This window comes from Leguminivora glycinivorella, chromosome 3 (genome assembly GCF_023078275.1).
Source record: "Leguminivora glycinivorella isolate SPB_JAAS2020 chromosome 3, LegGlyc_1.1, whole genome shotgun sequence".
Taxonomy (NCBI): domain Eukaryota; kingdom Metazoa; phylum Arthropoda; class Insecta; order Lepidoptera; family Tortricidae; genus Leguminivora; species Leguminivora glycinivorella.
In genome coordinates this window covers 12,318,669-12,340,389 of record NC_062973.1, presented here as the reverse complement: position 1 = coordinate 12,340,389, position 21,721 = coordinate 12,318,669, and the positions used below count along the sequence as shown (strand labels likewise).

The 21,721-nt window shown below is 36.8% G+C and overlaps 1 long non-coding RNA gene across 1 annotated transcript; it reads right to left on the bottom strand.

Moving 5' to 3' along the window:
* Window positions 1-20,721: 20,721 nt before the first annotated feature.
* LOC125224811 lies at window positions 20,722-21,721 on the bottom strand. Its single transcript, XR_007176924.1, has 3 exons — window positions 21,509-21,721; window positions 21,295-21,422; window positions 20,722-21,061 (listed from the first exon to the last, which is right to left on the bottom strand). It is a non-coding gene; the product is annotated as an uncharacterized LOC125224811 (long non-coding RNA).

Here is a 21,721-nt window from a genome sequence, read left to right as displayed (position 1 = left end):
CGAAAGACGACGTACCTACAGAATACATACTGAAAAACGACGTACAATACACGTGCGAAGAGGAAATTCGAGTCGATTCAAAAAAAATTATCGCCACTAGTTTCGAACTTCCACTTTTCCGCACTACTATCGTAATGTAAATACCTAATATATTCCTTTCCACAATATTTTTTATTAATTTCCAACCATGTTCAACGAGACCATAGGTGTATAACTGCAAACTAGGCGAAGGCTTACCAGTATCGATATCACTTATTAGCAAGCAGTTTGTAGGGTGAAGTACATTTATAGATTCTAATCACAGAGATTAGTAATCGGAAACAGTGGCGTGACTTTAGAATGCGTTGAATATGAATTGGGATCAATCAATTAATAAAGTACCTGGCCCTCTAGCCAATAGTTGAATCCTTATCGCTCTGTGGCAAACGATATAAATGTATTGCACCAATATGGAGGAGCGATAAAAAGAGATAAAGAACTACGATATGCTACGAATTGTCGATTGTATTATGGTATTGACTAAATCTGAACTGTCATTGCTTTGAAACTTTCGTTGACATAATATCTGTCTCAGTGTCAGAAAGTATATTGATAACTTTGTACTTTTATGAAACGATTAATTAAACAAGGTTTTGACTCAGTCAAGACTCTCATACAAATATGTTTACCAAATATCACGTGAGATGGCGCTGTACCTGGTGCGGCGTTTTCTACATCGCACTAACGAGGTTTTTATTGGGATTTAATGTAATGGTTTAGCTTTAATTATGACTGGTTGTTTGATTTAATACCCAATCCTTCGGTGAAGTTATCCTTTTTGAATTATGTAGCTGTAGGTACATAGGTGTTGTTATGTGGACGTGGAACGTGTTTTTTTTTGCTATAGAATTTTATTTACGAATACTTAGCTAGCTAAAATTATAACAATGTGACGAGGAGCTAAACATCGTGTAAAGCCAAAATGTTAAAAATATATGGCTATAACAATAAGATCGTGTACTTACCTATTATATATTTGGAATGTTGTATTGTAAAGATGTTTGTGAACTCGTCTGTTCCTGAAGGATCCTATCAATATAGTATCGTCATTGAACAAAATCTGCCACGTTTCAGGTTGACACGTGCGAGAGTAACGAATGATTTTCCCCAATAATTAATAATTTCTTTGAACCGGATTCCAATCCCGTTTTATTTAAAGGGGTTCTTTATTTTTATAAAACGAAACATTTTTATTCACAAAAACAGAAAAAAAAACATTCTCAACATTACGAAGAACTTAACTCAATCAGATTCCTAAACACAGGTTAAAAAAAACTGGTAACTGCCTACATGTATTGGGACCGAAATTATATAACAAAATTCCAACACTAATAAAAAATGCCCCAAGCTACTTCGGGTTTGTTTCGAAATTAAAAGGTTTTTTAGTCCAGAAGGCCTATTATTCCGTGACTGAATTTATGACTGAATAATATTAATTAAAAAAAAATGAAATTTTTGATCATTGTTTGATATTCATGTAATTAATTGTTTTTATTCTCTAATCCAGTATTTTAAGAGTAATAATGATGACATATGTATATAGCTGTAATATTGTCGACAACGTATGCTTAATACTAATAAAGATGAATATGAATATGAATAAGGCAACCACTAAGACATTATTGCGCGAGATTATGTCGCCGTGAGATAGACTACCCGTCCTTATGTCATAAATACAATTAGGAAAAGATGTGTGATATACACACCGAGATACTGTCACGTCAATAATTATATGTGCTAGCCCTGGGTGGCTAGCCGAATGGCACAATCGCTCACGAAACGCTCACGAAACGAAGCGCTAGTAGATATCTATCTCTATCGCGCTTGCGTATTGGCGCGACAGAGCCAGCGGCGTATCGCTTTCGTTTGGCGTCGGAGAAATGCCATTCGGCTACGGGGCCTGATGTGCTAAGTTCGATGTCACACGTAAATCAATCAAAAAGCATTTTTAAAGCATACACTGTTAAAATATGTGTGATTTCTCGTCATTTAGCACAAGAAAATAGATGGGCAAATATTTTTATGTAGATTAAGTAATTAATTAATGATTTACAAAAAGACACAATTGTTTTTTGAATGAAAACTAATCACCTTAATGAATGCAGCAAGATCTTTTAGTTTTTCATGGACAACAAAAACTGCAGAGGACCGAAATCAGCGGCGAGCAGACAATTCGTGTTGAAGACCAGACGAAGATACACCAGACATTTGTCAAATAATGAAAATGTTAATGAACATATAAAATGATGATATAGACAGTAAATATTATTTTTGCTGACCTTACACGTCTGATGAAAGCAATTTTCCGTAGAGCCGTTCCGTTTTATTATTGAGTTCCCTTTTTATTGCCCATATAGGTTAGGATCATATCGCGTTACTTCGCCGTGTTATGTTTTCCTTCATATTCTGTACTTAGTAGATGACGGAAGGTTATGGCCTACGGACTACGTACCTATTCATTATATCATAATAAAACATGCGTATAAACCATTGTTTTGATATGGCTACCGAGGACTTACGAATGTAATTTATATAATGAATTCGACATACTAACCTCTCGCGTCGAATAATTCACTGTATGACAGTTATTTTATATGGAGCTGCCATATAAAATCCTACCAGCAAAAATTGTATTCGATTACAGTTTACAAAAGTACCAATTTGCCGCTATTTAATTGTTATACATATGTAGACATGTTATGTTATTCTTTAGTTATTAGAGGACGCGGCAAAGGCAACTACATACTTACTCGTATCACGAGTAATCTGATCCGCTTTTTTAATGCTGACTGTACCTACATATTTCACACATAGACTTATTGTGTATATAAGTAAGTCAAAAGAGCGCACTAAATGTATATCCTCGTTTAGAAATTCATACCCAGACAGGTGCATTTCTTCTTTTAAATAGTTGTGAAATTTACGGCATTCTACATAACTCTGTCATCATTTTTTTGACGTGGACATAACTTCTTTTAAACTTAAAACTAACCAGTATCCGTTACCTTGAACTTTCGAGTGCAATTTTCGAGCAGGCAAGTGTCAACGAAGTTCGCCAATTAAAATTGCAGAGCAAGGTGAATGAATGTCACGCAATATTTTGGTAACTGATTTTGTGGATGGCTCATTTTATTTAAAGTTTTTTTTAATTTACAATTCGTTATGTTAAGTATTTTTAATCAAGTCAAACGTTCAAAATTAGCGTTAATTTTCATAGGCAACTAGCCTATGAAATTTTAATTATAATTTTATTTTCATTACTTTAATATTTTTCATAGGCTTTGTTTGTACGGTCTCAGTACTCTCACTACTCTTAGTGTCAGAAATATATTTATATATTAATCCATACTAATATTATAAATGGGAAAGTGTGTGTGTCTGTTTCTTTGTCCGTCTTTCACGGCAAAACAGAGTGACGAATTGACGTGATTTTTTAAATGGAGATGGTTGAACGGATGGAGAGTGACATAGGCTACTCTTTCTAACGCGAGCGAAGCCGCGGGCAAAAGCTAGTTGATAATAACGCCCAGAAAGAGAAATTTATGGATAATTAGGAACACTTATTAGGATCAAAAGTGATGGCGAGTAGAAAGAACTTAAAACCAGTAAGGTTCACCAAAGATTTATTACAAAACCTGTACACCCTAAGTGGACTTCAACAATTCAATTAGGGATAGGTACGCTATCCACTGAAAAAGTACTAGCAGTAACCAATACGGTGAATTTTGTTTTTGCACACTTCAGGTTGGCGTCAATCTTATTTCCTTACAATTAGCAGCTGGAGTCAGACCCAGTTCTTCTCGATCTGCATGTTTGATCCCTACAAGGCACGTGGCGAGATTTTCGCCACCGCTTAATGAGGCCCAGTAATGCCGTTTTTCCCTCATTGGACATATTCTCAAAAGCTTTTTAATTCTAAAAACACACGCTTTAAACAGATGTGCTACAAATTAAAATAAACGAGCTCAATCCAGCAATGCAACGTTGGCGCCCAACTGGTTACGCGAACTGAGAACTAGTCCTATGCACATATTTGGTTAGCGAATCTATCAAGTATATTTTCAAACGAGTTTGTTTACACATACTGTTAGAGTATTTCTATAATAACCTGAGAATATTGACGGTATTATAAACAATATTTCTTACTTTCTCTTCCCTTTCTAGGCCATGGTAGGGAGCGCGATGTAAAATGTGTAGTTACGCACTTGATTTAACTTAGAAATCTGAGTAGCGACAGTGCGAGTCGACTACATTTAAATATATTAACCCTCAATTAACTTAAGGTACTTATGTTTATAAAACAAGGTTACGTCGCACAGTGATGCGAAAGAGTTCGTAATGTGAACAAACTTCGCCATAAACATACACGACTTTCATTCGACAGGTTGACATGACTTTGGCGTGGTGTTTGATTGATATGATTTAATTTCAATTGAGTTTATCACAAGCGTTAAGTGACCATTTAAGATCAAGTTTTAAAAAGTTGTTTGACCGTAATGGGTGGTTAGCAATTATCAGACATCGATGTTTAGTAGGCAGTCGAGTAAAGTTACTAAATGTGGGTTGGACATGGACAACGTACTTGTAAAATGCTAAATATTTTTCTTACAAATTGGCTGTCGCGTCTCTTGGTATTACATAACCTTGGGACTTGAATGTGAGGGATCGATTCTAGTTCGCAGACATTTTCCAGTCACAACAAGATGCTCAAGGTTATGTTGTTTTTTTTCCGCAATTTTGACGGAAAATAGGAAAATTCTATCGGTAGGGATGTTATTATTAAAGTTCCTTGGACTTGATTCATTAGCCCCAAGGTTCACTATTAAGAACTAAATAGAGTATTACTGCACCTACGTTAAAAGGTGTGTTTAGTCAGTCAATTTTTGAAGGCCTAAACGCCATATACCTCACAAACACCAATGGTGTAGTACCTACCGAACACGTTAAGTCTTAGTTTTACGGGAACTATTCCCTTTACCCGTTGACCACGAAAAACTGTAGGTAATGAGTTTGAAACATCGGGATATATGCTACCTATATGTAAAATCCAAATCCATTCCCATAGTTTTAGGGTTCATGAGATTCATGAGTAGGTAGCTATCACTCCATCCGAATATTATTGCCGTCAATTAAGAAATTTTACTTGCGCAACTGCTTCATTACATCTTTGACAAGACCAGAAGTGTTATTGTGGAAGCATCCGTGGGTGAGTGCGTTTCACCGGCGTCGATAGCGCGATCTAATTCGAAAGCGATATGCCTTTCACCTCCCGACCGTGCGTTATGCTCGCGCTCGCCACGGCGGTTACTGCCCGTCTGCTGCCATTGCCTGCGCGAGCGCTGGGCACTTATATCCTTAGTGCTACCATTACATCTTGACCTCTAGATTAATACAAACTAAGTATATATCAGAGAGCGTTCTTATACTGGTCATTACGCTTGCGTTAGGAAAGACCTCTGTTTACTAGCCGGAGGCGTTGTATGTGTTCTTGTTATGGTTTACAAATAATTTGCAAGTACGTGACTGCAGTTGGTGGCGCTCGATAAGATAAAGGTCATGAAAGTGAAACACTTTGTATGTTTTATTATGGCCCACGAACTTGTGGTCTTTGGTTGACCTTGTGGTAGCAGTGACTAATGGAGGTGTTTTATGAAACCTTAAATTGAACTATTCTAAGGTATAAGAATACAGATTGTTTTGTTTCTATCTTTCATATTAGCATACCGATATGAATATTACAAACAATATTTTTATGATTATGATTTTTCAAATCTCTTTTATTTACAAAATGTTTCTTACGGAGTACTTAAAGAATATGTTTTGATGAAGTGTCTGGTCTAAACGTTTCGCTTACACGCGTAATACAGGGAAGCTCTACACGGGCAGGCATTTCGTCTAATTATAGTTTGCCATTCAATGTAATACACGTACAGGAAAACCGTTACGAGGACGGAACTGTTTGCGGTCATTAAATAATAATTGATTACGTATTTCTCTTTGTTGCTGGCTTAAACAAATAAATAACGCTTCCAAGTAGTTAGTTACCTACTAAGTACGTCAAAAGGAAAATCATTTTCATGATCCTTGACATGGACCCTTTGTCTCTTTATTACCATATTTCAATCGGTCTAAGAAATCAGAGAAAGAAGTGGACATTATGTTATTTTGAAAAATCAATCTTACTGTGCTCTTTCAATAAAAACGTGTCGATGTTTTGTTTCTGGCGAATTATTACTAACAATAGCTAATAGTTTATAAGTTTTACGAACATTGCTTTCATTCAGACTGAAACCATTTTGGCCAACTACTTATGTGATCGTACTGTTGGTATACCTACCTACATAGGTATGCAGATGTGGAACGGATATCAATGGAATCGTAAATCAGGTATCAATATAAATTCGCTTTAATTGGAAGTCCCGTTGGTTTCAGAATAAACCATGAACTAGGCTGGCCTGTGATTGGCTATTACTTATACATTCGCTGCATTTTACCTCATTGTAAATAGTGGATCAATATATTTATAGCTCAGACGGATTGAACGGGATATTCAGGTCAAGAAATGTCTGCATGTAGGATTTGACGTTTCACATCGCACAATTTCGCTAAGAATAGCGTGGCACTCAATAACCGACGTCGCGGTTTGCCACTTTTGATGGACGAATATTGGGAGATCAAATAATAGTTTGATTATACAATAAAATACTAAATTATTTACTATAAATGATAGTAAGAAATTACTAGTTCGATTGTAAGTTATACATATTATGTAGTTGAATGGCGCTCGTAGGATGCCAACCAAGGGCAAACGAGATGGACAAAATATGACTTGAAAAATACATTTTTCACTTCAGAAGAGCCAAAGGGATATCCAGCTATACGCTTAGGAAGCGTAATATTTTTTGGAGATGGACAAAATATTACTTAATAAATACATTTTTCACTGCAGAAGTGCCAAAGGGAGATCCAGCTATACGCTTTTAGGAAGCGTAAGTGATTGTGACGTTGGCTAGCTACCCAGTTCATTGGCAACTCGTCATACGTGCCCGTATTCGTGGATGAGCCCCCACACAGCGATGCTCCTTTATTGCTCTTAATTCATTCGCCCTTCTTCCTACTCTAACACGATCATGCCGACCCATATATACGACGTTAACGTCATAATTGTCTTTAACCTTTATCCTATTAATGCTAATCAAGTTTTTATTGTTAAGATGTTCATTATTCTAAAACAAACGAAGTGTACATATCGCCGACCGGTCTGGCCTAGTGGGTAGTGGGTAGGTGGTTTATTCTGCCTATGAAGTCGATGGTCCTAGATCGAATCCCGGTAGGAGCATTTATTGGTGCGATGAGCATAGATATTTTTTCTTAGAACAAATTAATTTATCCTCATAGAAAATAATGTAATTTGTATTTTTTAGTAGACACACAACTATTTTTTTTGTTTATTTCAGTTTAGATATTTTTTATTCCACAACACAAGCCTCTGCGGTGTTTCCATGGAGCTTTACGCAATTTGTGTAAGAATGTCTAATAAATAACTATTATTTATTCAATTCTAATCTACACATGTATTTTATAAATGTATATGAAATATGACGAAAACTCTTTTATACCGGATGGACGGCCAGTCAGAAAATGTATCACATCCATACAGTTATGTGAATGACACTGTAAACCACCACTAGCAATTTTTCCTTGACAATACGGAAAATTTATTGTGGTTAAAATACAATAAATTTAATTGATCTTGACCGCAAATTCTGCATGGAAACGCAAATTTAGAATAGCAAATACCAACACGATGCTGTCTTGTTGTAAAGTATGTACTTCTAACTAAATACACAATCTTCTCTTATAGTCTTAAAGTGAGTACCTACTAATATTTATAACAACCATAAATAAGCCATAAAGCAGGCCCTTAAGCTCAAATGAGGTGTGATAGACTAAGGAGCTGGCATCAGCTGGTCAAGTGAAAGTCCACTTTCTTGCCTGCCTTGTCTTTACGCCATAGAAATGATCTTGCGTTAATCTAGAATTCTAGATGGTACATCTTGGAGGTTATAATTTCTGCGGATTCAGAACTGCAGAAATTAATCTGAATGGACCAATTTCTGTACTTTGACCGCTATAATCTACTACAAAAATTGACCGTGTTATTTTCCTGACTAGGACAATTTATATTGGTACTTGACCGCTATTATCTACCACAGACGTTGACCGGCTCATTGGATTAGAATCTATATAATTATGTATATATAATTTTTAATAATTTTGAGTTCTAAGGGCCGCTTGCATCAAACCGTCTGTCACCGTTAAAGCGTTCGTAAAATTTTATTGCATGGGAAGTTCCATAGACGTCTGCTGCGTGACGATGATGTGTCTGTCAAATGTCAAATGTGCCGTAACCGTAAATTTTGATCAATCACTAGGAAGCAAAATTGCTAAAAAATCGCACTTAATTGTTTTTTAATTTGGCTGTTTTTTCGATCTGAGAAATTTCTAAAAATGACTTCACATACTGTCTGTAAGTTTGAAAAGTAGATTCGTGAACTACATACTTAATAGGCATGAACATTGGAGTTATAGCAATTTTCCAAATTGGAAAAGTTAGCGCAAGATTCGTTATTTCCATCGTCTCTACATCTACGGCTCACTTTAATTGAGCAAAACTCGTGTGACGGTTTTCCCTACAAACGGCACAGTCTCACTGTACACTGTAGGTTAATGCATTGTCGCTTTCTTGCCACTCGACGCATCGCTAATTGTTTGTCTGTTAACCCACTAATTTAAATACACATTGGTTTTACAAATGTTTCGAATGCCCAATATCCGTCAATATGTGCAGGTAGCTGTGACTTGTATTTTAATAAGATTCGGCATACGTACGCATGATTCGTGTTTTAATTGAAGATTAGTTAATTGGAAAGTCCATTAAAAGTTCAATAAACTTTGACAAAGTAAATTTTGGTGTAACTATCGGTCTACATATTGTACTCACTGTTTTAACTATAACAGTATTCTGCTCAACTTTGACTAAAAACAATGGAATTAACATGCGTGGGTGTCATCGATTTCGTTCATGAACGGCCAATTCGTCATAGCAACAAATGTCAAGTAACTCAAATAACGTCCTATTTTTTATCAGAATAAACAAGTAAGACGCAGATTTTTCACTCGATCGAAGTCCGACAATTCTTGGCACATCGTCAAGTACGCTCGCAATAAATATTTACCTGGCCTCCTGGTTTGATGTCACCCGGATCGACGTGCAACTCCCCAAAGTTAAAAGGACTAACAATATTCGAGTCTCGAGGTTTCTTATAACCTATATTTTAAACTACTGTTTTTCTTGATACTTGCTAATTTGTTGCATCTTTATTTAGACGGCTGACGGGCGTATTCTTGACCGTTTATCGCTGTTGGCAGATGTGTTATTTTATTGGACAGTATTTATGAGAAACTGAGGTGATGTTTCATTTCTAAAACCAGCATGTCAATGGGATTGTCATTTTAACGTGACGTCTTTGAGATGTAATTTTATAGCAACGGTAATATTTCGCATCTCATATTCGCGCTTTGTTTTGAATTATGAAATAAATAAACATGTTTATCAGCTTTACTGTTCTGGCGCTGAATAAAATATGGCATACATACACGCATAGGTACATTACGTACATTTACATTCTTTGCAAACTACTAAGTAACGACTTTTCTTTTGATCCCTTCACTCGATTTTCTTAAAAGCCTTTCTGATAAAGCATTTCTTTACTCAAACGAAAATTGGTATCCATTCTTTGAAACAAACGTTCGTACTGCATTAAGTGTAAGTATTATTCATTCTATTTAAAAAAAATCAAAATTTTATATTAATTTAAATGACATTACATATTTTTTTAAAGAAAATTTTACCTATTTTGCTTTTGGTTGTTTTAAAATAAAATTGTACAAGACTAAAAAATAAAATTGATTTTATGATTTTAAATATGACACTCCCATGAAACATGGATATGTAGTGTGTATATCGTCGCCTAGTACCCATAGTACAAGCTTTGCTTAGTTTGGGGCTACGTCGACCTAAACAAAATCGTTTACTCAGTTACCACATGGGGGAATAAAATCCATAAAAAAAATAGTGCGTGGTAGAGTCCCTCCGCGCGGAAGAAGTGAAACTTTGTAATGTGTTGTTTTTCAAAATTATTAGAGTTGGCAACACTGAGCGTTAAACGATTAACGCTGTCAGTTAGACGTTGCATTAGAAGTTTCACTTCAAAAGCGTTATTCCCATAATTGAGATAAGCGTTATGTTACACCAGCATGCATAGACTATGGCTAGCTAGGCTCGCTCGGCCGGCGCCGCGCCGCCGCGCGACCTTATTGCTGTTTGCAGGGACACGGCCTCAATGTCCGCAGACAAGTAGGATTATTGTTAACCTAATAACTAATGCTTTGTAAATATTTACTCTGCATATTTTCTTAGCCCATGCTTTCTTATGACGAGAATTTATATTTTCGTTGATCAGTTCCAAAGTAAATTCAGCTTCTTTTCACGCCTCGCCTGAAAAGGATGGTTTTCGGGATAAAAAAAAACTTCTTGTATCCATTCTACTATGTATTCGTAATAGTATCCATACATGGTATTGCATCTAAATTGGTTTAGAGGCGTACGTCTGGAGAGGTTGGGATAGGAAGAGGAAAAAGAGGCTGAGAGATTGAAAAGGTTACTTTAGAATTTATAGATTTAAATCACAGCTTTATTTTACAACACCATTGAACATTTAAAACATACATCCAGTCTACGATTTTTGGAATAATTATGTTACGCCATTTCTTCACGTAATTATTAACATTGAATCAAAAATCACTGTTTCAAAAATTTGGTACCTACGTACTTATATGTGCAAACGCATAAGGTACAGCGGAACAAATCTCGACTGGGGGACAATTGTTGCTAATCCATTTTTTCCATTATTACAGATGTTGAGTTCTACATGTATCCACTGAACACGCCTACCATATAACCGGTGGACACTCTATTTAATAATGAAAACATTGTGAAACATGGAAAAAATGTACCAGTTACATTTGCCCCCCAGTCAAGAATAGCTGTACCTTATATACGGTATTGTTGGTATTAAATGTGAAATAAAACAAGTTGTCTCTATGCAACGGCTCGCTCTCGATGCATTACACGAACAAAGGGCTTTAATTCTTTCACTAACTTGTTAAACAATCCCTAGAACTGGGGCATCCGACATGTCCGCCGAGCATAGATCACCTTACCATTAGACAGAGCACTCGTTAGATGATGCTATTTGAAAAATGAAAATGAAAATGAAAATGAAATATTTATTTTTCAAGTAGGCATATTACAATGCGCATATGAACGTCAAATAAAGCTACGCCGGCTCTAACCCTACGCCTCAGCCTCGAGAAGATTTCAGTCCCCCCTCAGTTGGGAGGGGGGTATCCACTATGGGACCGGCAAGAAACTCGGCGGGCAACTTCTTTTCAAAACATTACATCTTATAATTAACATGCATTAAATAACAACATACAATTTAACATGCAAAAGTATTCATCAAAGAATATGAACAGACTAGGTACTCTATGGAAATCAATTTCAATAAATTATATTATTGCTTAATAATACGTCGTTCTTCTTCAGAGAAAATATATCAAATTGTCATAGAAGAAAAAGATAATATGAATCTCAATATCATTAAATATGTAATTTCCTACACAACATAAAATATAAAATATTTGATGTGCTTTCTTATCTGAACTGTGTCCTCTATACATAATACAATTATTTTAATTGCTATTCGTTTTTTGTAGTTTCTGGTTCGGGCCATGCATGTTTGTCTGTCAAATAGTCCTCGACTCTGTAATAAGCCTTTAACATCAATGATTTTTTTAAGTAGTTCTTAAGAGCTGGGAGGGGTAATCTCAAAGCAGTGTCAGGTAACTTATTATAAAAATGAATGCATTGCCCAACAAATGACTTCTGTACTTTACGGACACGAAACTTCTTTATGGCAAGCTTATTTTTGTTTCTAGTGTTATAATTATGGATATCAGAATTCTTAGTGAAACAGTCTAAATTCTTAACAACATAAATTATACTATCATAAATGTATTGGGAAGCTACAGTTAAGATATTAATTTCTTTGAAGAGTTCTCTTACTGATTCACGTGTTCCTAAGTTGTAAATAGAACGAATGGCTCTCTTTTGTAATACAAAGATAGTCTGTATGTCAGCTGCTTTGCCCCAATTTAGCCCTTTTTATCAATAATAATACCTATGCATGCACTAGAATTGCTTGCTAATTTGCTTTCAGCGCTCGACCGCTCATTTCAGTTGCCTGTTTACCAACTCTCTTATTTCACGCAGGTCCGCGTGTTCAGGGTGCGTAGCCGAAAGGCACAAACGCTCACGAAATGAAACGCTAGTAGATATCTATCTCTATCGCTCTTGCGTATTGGCGCGACAGAGCCAGACTACCTTTCGCGGCGTTTCGTTTTCGATTTGCGTCGAATAAATGCCATTCGGCTACGGGGCCCGATCTGAATAACAGATTGAGAAGTTGAGTGGGATATAATGTGGATTTGATATGTGTGATATGCAGTGTCTAAAGTAGCATGTTGCGAATCGAAAATGATCGGATTGTTTTAACAGTACCTACTTGAATCGGATATATGTATGTTAATTGGATATATTATTATGAATTCGAGATCAGAGAGGCATTCCAACTTCTGTTTTGATATGAAGTGTAATGTATGTCTCTAACCGTTATACTTACCACTCTATCTAAGTACTACCTTAAGCGTGATACTCCAAAAGTCGTTCTTGTACATTCAAACTGTATATGGGTATAGAAGAATGGCGTCGGTCTAGGGGTCTGGACTGTTAACATCTAATCTAATGGAGGTAGTCCACCAAGATTCACAAAACGCCGTGAAAGTATGGAAACGGGGTTATTGGTTGCTTTAACCAGTTCTATTGAAATTCAATGGCGAACACTTAGCGAAATAGAACAACAATAATCACTGTGGTTATTTACGTAAACAAGACGTTAGAGGTAATGCGTATAGCGTGGGCCACGCCCCCACCTGTCATAATGGTTTTAGGAAACATTTTAAAATCTCAATTTGTTTTGACATTGTTCGCACTTAACTACATATTTGCGTAAGTACAGTCAGCTAAGAAAGTGGTTTACCACTTTTCGACTCTATTTCAAAGAAATAACGTAGAAAAGTAGTAAACCAGTTGTTTGGCTGACTGTACGTAAGAGTAGGTTTTTATCGATGTTGTTGTAGATCATAATTCGTAAAGAGCTTTCCCATAAACTTTATAATTTTTAATACCTATGTATGGAAAATTTGATCTTAGAAAACTAACAGGACATCTGTAATAAAATTGTACTTCTAAAATTGATCCAGATCCACACCCACAAATTGTGGCACTTAGAAAAGGTCTAGGGACATGTATGCGTATAGTGTGTGAATTCTATACGGAAAAATAGTTTAATAACGATTAGTATCGCGCCTAAGGAGCCTAACTACATCGGTTTTTTTAGGTGAGATTCTTTTTTTTCATACATAATAATCCAGCACGCAATGTATTACGTCCACATCGATTCGTCATTACGACATGACGTTTATGTCATGTCAAATTAAGTTGGACATTGGAGCTTGGTCACAGATTTAAAAAAATTATTACTCTTAATTATAACACTTTTTACCAAAATGATTATCCTATACGATTCGTATGATCAGATACTATAACTGGATACATTATTCGCCCGTATGGAATCCACACGCTGTATAAAAGCTGCGTATTACCATTGTCGTGAAGATTTCCAACTGTCCAATAACTAAGGGACTGACACTTTTATTATTACTAGGACGTTTTTTTTTCAGCTGAACGCGTATTACTTCGATAAAGGCTGATTAACTATGTACTTTGTAAGCTAAGTTGGTTTTTGCATTGCAGAAAGTTTAGTAAGTTCCAGCGCCTGAAAATGGAAAACAGTATTTTTCATATTCCATTTTCCCCAGGGATAACGCCTGAAACGCCTCTGATACTTGTACTGCAAGCGGGCTCTGAAAATTTCAGTTCAGTCGAGTATGAAACCGGGGTTAGGTATTCCTGTATTACATAACTAGTAGTTACGATCAAAGTATTTTTAAACTTTTGGCAGAAATAATTTCAATTGTGACTTGATTATATTATAGGGTGGAGCGAAAAAACACTTTTCTGGAATTAGCAAACCTAATAGTTATCAATCAATGCCCCTTCGTCTATGAAGCCTTTGTGCAAATTTTCGGCTTTTTAAATCAACATCTTCTGCCTCCGCATTAGGGTTGAAATTTTGAAAATCTCATACAAACCTAAAAATTCAACTTTCAGATAAAAAAAAAATTTCGGCAGTATTATGTTTAGTATATGTTATTAATACATATCATTATGAGAAACTACAAAAAGTTGCGAAAATGGCGTCAAAAATCGCCAAAGTTTGTCTAGTTTCAGTACATTCGCCAAAATAGCCGCTAAAATACTGAAAATTGGCGATTTTTAACGCTATTTTCGTAATTTTTGGTAGTTTCTTGTAATAATATGTATCAATAATGTATACTGAACATAATACTGCCGAAAAACCTTTTTTATCTAAAAGTTAAATTTTCTGGTTTGTTTGTATGAGATTTTCAAAATTTCAAACTTAATGCGGAGGCAGAAGATGTTGATTTAAAAAGCTGAAAATGTACACAAAGGCTTCATAGACTAAGGGGCATTGATTGATAACTATTAGGTTTGTTAATTCCAGAAAAGTGTTTTTTCGCTCCACCCTATTATATTATATGACGTTGAAATATAAATTGTTTAAAAAGAAGGGCTCGCGTGTCGTCATAAGGAGCTTTCTAAGTTTAAAGGGAACAGGCATCTTCTGGGCGAGCTCACTCCATCGTAGGCCACGTCTTTGCCTTTGGCTAGTCTGTGGTCAAGAGTAAGCCCATTTATAATAAAAAAACCGGCCAAGAGCGTGTCGGGCCACGCTCAGTGTAGGGTTCCGTAGTTTTCCGTATTTTTCTCAAAAACTACTAAACCTATCAAGTTCAAAACAATTTTCCTAGAAAGTGTTTATAAAGTTCTACTTTTGTGATTTTTCTCATATTTTTTAAACTTATGGTTCAAAAGTTAGAGGGGGGGACGCACTTTTTTTTCCTTTAGGAGCGATTATTTCCGAAAATATTAATATTATCAAAAAATAATCTTAGTAAACCCTTATTCATTTTTAAATACCTATCCAACAATATATCACACGCTGGGGTTGGAATGAAAAAAAATATCAGCCCGCACTTTACATGTAAGGGGGGTACCCTAATAAAACATTTTTTTCCATTTTTTATTTTTGCACTTTGTTGGCGTGATTGATATTCATATTGGTACCAAATTTCAGCTTTCTAATGCTAACGGTTACTGAGATTATCCGCGGACGGACGGACGGACGGACGGACGGACGGACGGACGGACGGACGGACAGACAGACATGGCGAAACTATAAGGGTTCCTAGTTGACTACGGAACCCTAAAAAGGGACCTTTCATGCTTCATCTGCATTTATGACGAATTACTTTTAATTTCAGATGAAATATCTTTATTGTACTTGTAGCATCTTAGGGTCATCATGTACGGTCTATCTGTATACTCGAAAGCCACATACAACATTTGTAAGCAGTTCAATCAACTGATTTATTCAAAATAAGCCTTCGAAACCAGTTACACACTGCTATTAGCAGATAAATCATAGTCCCATAAATATTTAAAAACAAACATTTCTGATCCCAAAGGTCACCGCGGAGCATCTTACGCACGGGGTCCATGACCTGCATAAGTGGATGGGACTTCCGGCGGCGCGTGCGCCGGCGGCGAGGTCGCTTCCGCTCACTTGCTTATGCGCAGCCGATAACTGGGGCGCAGCTATGACGGGTTATTGGCTCGTGTACTACGAGGGCTTGCATTCTGCAACTAGGTAAATGTTTTAAACATTACTTACGATTTGAAGCATCTTCCGTTAGTTCTTGCCATTTTAGAATACGTTAGGCACTTGCCACAGAAAATTTAGGTAGTTTTTGGTTCTCGTAAGAGTCGTAAGTAACCGCTTGGGAGCACCGTTCACTTCTTCACACAATTCCATTGTCCTTGACCTTTACTACCTATTTGAGTAACTTATTGTAAAACTTAAAAAAAAAAACACCAGCTCGTGTTTGTGACACATCCTCTTGCTTAGAATTTCCGAGTGAATAGGACAAGGTACACTGTCTGTACCTACTGACTCTACAAAAATTTGGATATGCCTATATTCTTTTCAGAGACGTCTCGACGATGACTGGAATTGTCTACTCCATAGCGAACGAAGCGATACTATCACTGTGGCACTAATTTGTAAGAGCAACACAGAGACGCTAGGCGTTTCGTTATGGTCCGGCAAGCGATCGTTACCTTGGCTAGATCGGCTCTGCTCGTAACTAGTTAAGTACAACCAACGTTTGTTTATTTTTCTTCTATTCTTTCTAGTAGCAGGAAGAATGTTTTAAGGAAATAGTTATTTGTTATACAAGGGGGCAAAGTTGTATTTTAACGCCGAGTGTGGAATTGAAAAACGAGCAAGTGAAAGGATTCTATAGTTGAACCACGAGCGAAGCGAGTGGTTCGAGAATAGAATCCTGAACTTGCGAGTTTTTTAACACACGAGAAGTAAAATACATTTGCACCCGAGTGTAACACAAAACTTTTCCCCTCACTATAGCGAGGAAACTACAACGCAAAAAATGCGTTTATCACTGCTTCTAGTAGTTCCACAGGTGGTAAATCATCTTTATTACTAGATTCACCTACTTCTATCAATTTTAAAGCAGTTAATTTGACTTTATTCAAGGTCAAATTACTTTACCCACTAGTGGATAAAATGCGTTTTTACCCGCTGGTATTAAAGGACAAAACACGTGTTTCCGAGCTAGTGAGGGGAAAAAAGTCATGAAAGGTCGATACTAAGTAAATAGGTAAAAAGGTCAAGTAAGAAGTTAAGAATGTTGATTTACAAGCAAACTACTGCTAGATTAACATCCAGTCATAATAGGTAGGTTCACAGCTCGTAGAACGGTCATAGACTTATCTTCCTACGTCGATGGTGCTTCCATTCACCCGGTACCTCCTGAATATAAGAGTGGCTGTACCCGTCTTGCAGCAACAACAACTGTAGCGGTTTGCACCCTACCTATGGGTGCGGATGCCTTATGGTTGTCATTTGGGGGACAACTAGGTCTGTAGTTTAGCAACTCTTTGCTACCAAACGTGAGCTAATCCCACGACCTAGATGCCTGGTACTGTTCAAGTGGTCGGGTTCCAGGGAAAATAAGGCCACCAGCGGTACCGGTAGTCGTGCCATAATGCTGCTTCTTTACGGTTTCCTGTGATATTTACCTGTACCTATGTAAGTCTACTATCATCTTATGGACCTTGACCTACATTTTCAGGTTTGCTACACATAATACATACTAATATTATAAATGGGAATGTGTGTGTGTCTCTTTGTTCGTCCGTCTTTCACGGAAAAACAAAGCGACCAATTGACGTCATTTTACTCACTGTCCTCACTGACTCTACTTAGGAGATATTTGAAAGGATGGAGAGTGACATTGGCTAGTTTTTGCCCAAAAATGGGGAGGTTGAATGTATGGATGGTGAATGTATGGTGGGCTGTATGGAGCATTCCACTATTTTCCAATTTAGCGCGAGCGAAGCTGCGGGTAAAAATAAGTTTCCTATAGTTTTCTGGGACACAAACGAATTTTTTTTTAACCGATCTTAGATGAAACTTTATTCTTACCTATTTGCCGATGACTAAGTTTAATTGGCAAAGAGGTGTGGCAAAATAACACATTATTATAAATATTGGAATATGCAAAATGCGTAGATTAATTTTGACATCTCATGCGTCAGAAACTAAAGATATGACAGCTACTCATAACATTGGAGACACTCCTACTTTACTTACGTAATGCACTAAAAAATAAATAACAAGTTACCTTGGAGCATATTTTTTTCTCTCTGCAGTGGACATAGCCAAACACATTATGTTTTGTAAAATTTTCATTCGAGACTTAATTCACTACTTATGTTATGTTTACAAGTATATGTTTACTCTAAAACTTTTTTCCCCTCACTAGCTCGGAAACACGTGTTTTGTCCTTTATACCAGCGGGTAAAAACGCATTTTATCCACTAGTGGGTAAAGTAATTTGACCTTGAATAAAGTCAAATTAACTGCTTTAAAATTGATAAAAGCAGGTGAATCTAGTAATAAAGATGATTTACCACCTGTGGAACTACTGGAAGCAGTGATAAAGGCATTTTTCGCGTTGTAGTTTCCTCGCTATAGTGAGGGGAAAAGTTTTGTGTTACACTCGGGTGAAAATGTACTTTACTTCTCGTGTGTTAAAAAACTCGCAAGTTCAGGGTTCTATTCTCGAACCACTCGCTTCGCTAGTGTTTCAGCTATAGAATCCTTTCACTTGCTCGTTTTTCAATTCCACACTCGGCGTTAAAATACAACTTTGCCCCCTTGTATAACAAATAACTATTAATATTTCTATAATTTCATAAAAGTTTGATGTTTAAAATACATTTTCACCGGCTAAGCTGTCAAAATTAATGTCAACATAGCTTATTATGACTATAAAAACGATAATAGGTAAATGGAAATAATTAATGTTATATTTTCTCGAAAATAACATAAAACCGTATTAAATTCATAACAAAAATTAATTAATTGAATTGATTAGTTTTAAAGCTCTTTTATGGTTTTGATTTAATTAAAATATCATTAATTCGTAAAAGTAGTGATTAAATTAGTTGAAGTGACTACCAAATGGGACATTTTAAACATCCTCTCTTTTATATTAAGGTACAGCGAGGCAAATCTCGATTGGGGGACAATTGTAACTAATCCATTTTTCAATTATTACACTATGAATTCTACATGTATCCACTGAACACGCATATCATATATAACCGGTGGACACTCTATTTAATAATACAAACATTGTAAAACATGGAAAAATTAGACCAGTTACATTTGCCCCCCAGTCGAGATTTGCCCTGCTGTACCTTACTTGTTTTATAACTTCGCTGTATATTATACATAGATTAATGCATTTCCATTGGGAAAGTCCATACTCGTCTGTGTGTAAATTTTGTGAAATGTGCCATATTCTATTTAATTAACAATTTGAAAACGAATAAAACTATAAAATGGACCTTACATTTTTTCTATAATAAAATAAATTAAGTACTTACACAGAATTCATTAGCTATGTCTTGTATAATTATTGTTATTAATAAAAAAATTACCTATTATGTAATTTCTGACGTTCGTAGATACAATATGAGGACCCTATGGACTTTGGTATTAGCAGCATAAAAATGTCAGTGTGGCCATAAAATAAAACACTTGTCAGTATTTGACGTAAATGGTTGAGATATTTATTACATAGGTGTTTTACATAGGTACGAGATAGATCTTGGTGTAAAAAGTTATAACGTTTATATTCTGTAATTAATGTTAGACACGCTGATCTACTGATAACTAAATCTATTTTTCAGTACTGATGGTGTTTTTTTACGCACTAGTGCGAGAAGTGGTTCATTATATGTCAGGTTATTGAGGGCCATCTTACTGAAAATCGCACTATACCATAGATCAAGCAAACGTATCTACTTAGGTCAACTCGAAAAAATTTCAGCTTTCGGGCGTCAATTTTTGATGAGAAGCATAAAAAATGGAAATTCAATTGCAACAACACAAAAATTATGAACAATCAAGAGTGTCGATTTACAAAAACACTCGGCCCCTTCGGTCGTGTCGTTTGCGAAAAGGAAATTTATCGCCACTCGTTTCGAACTTCCTTTTTTACGCACTTATATCGTAATGTACTATTTCAGTACTGATGGTGTTTTTTTTTACACACTAGTGCGAGAAGTGGTTCATTAATCATTATATGTCAGGTCGAAACTTCGGAGGGCCATCTGTACTGAAAACCATCGTACGATACACGTGCGAAAAGGGAATTCGTAACTCGTGTCGATTTAAAACACGCCCTTCGGCGTGTTTTAATTTATCGCCACTCGTTTCGAACTTCCTTTTTCTTCTCATCCTGAAATTTTTCGTTGACCTAGGAAGGTATAGGCATATAAGAGGTACAATTACACCATTCTTATTCATAAGTGAAAAACTGTCAGTAAGAAAATCGCGCACAGACGTGGCGGGTGACTTTGTTTTATAGGGTGTTAAGAGCTTGATGATGATGGTTAAGGCTACAGGAGCGAAAATGCTAAAATGGAAAGGAGCCCCCTTTTCAATTTGGGCATTTTAGTTAAATATAGTTTTATTAACTAGATTTATCGAAAAAAAAAACAACTCAGTTAAAAGATATTGCGAAAAAATCTTTAAAATCGAGGTTCCGCTCTCGACTGTTTCCTCCTTCAAAACTTAATCAATAGTAACGAAATTTGAGAATCTGAATAACAATGAAATAATCTGTGTCGGACTGTTGAAATACTATTCTTTTTTTTTCCCTTCGGGGTGTACTAGAGGAGGGGAAGAAAACTGCTCAAAGTAGTAACATACAAAATTTATTTAACTCTGCACCAAATGGGCTTGCTTACTGACAACTACTTATGGCTTAGGGCCTTTTAGCTTATAACTTATCTAATTACGGGAACACAAGGTGATATTTGGTCGATTGCGCTATAGTACGGAGATGTTACAGAACTACTAGGCCGGAGAAGAGAGCGGCAACAACGTTATAAGGCTTAGCTGGTTTGAAGCGGCGAGGCGATGGTCTTCCCTCTCAGCTGGCCGGAGCTTCCAGTCACTCCGCACCTGCCAGTCGGAACCACGAGGAGCCGCAGCGCTGGGTCTGGCCCTCCAACGGCCACGCCTCTACCAAACACCTCCTGAAATATTCCGGACACGGAATTAATTCTAGCCGAACTTCATCAGAGTTCCTGGTTCGCCCTGCGCGAAGCAAGCACGGCGCACTTCAATAAGTACGATCTCCGATACTTGATTTTTCCTCTAAGGTTACCAGGGCGTATCAGTTCAACGTTACGAGAGAGGAACGTGGCACCGCATGGCGCGCCATGCGCCGAAGTTCACGACTATGACAATTATAACAGCGAATGCTTACCTGTCGGAGGAAAATTGTCCTGCGGGGGGTTTACGGTGAGCAAATGTCAACTCCAAGGGGACAGAGACGCGCCCGGCGCCCGCGGAAGCCGGTTAGTCACGGCCCGCTTTTCTGCCGAACAAGGGCAGCTGGAAGAAACAATTCACGTTAAAGATCGATGACACCGATTCGCATTTCGCGATTTTCCTTTACTAACAGTCGTAAGCAAACTTACCAAGGGAATAAAATCGTCCAAAACACTCAAAGGCGGCCTATCGGCCTATTCTTGGGAGAAAATCTGTCTTCAAAATGGCGTTGGTCCATCTTTTTTCTCGCTTCCTCTTCGGTGTTGCCAGGGTCCCAATCCGGGTACTTCCTCGGAACACTCGACGTCGTTTCGTGTTACGGGAATTAATTTAAAGCGCAATGAAATTCGCTGGACAAGCGG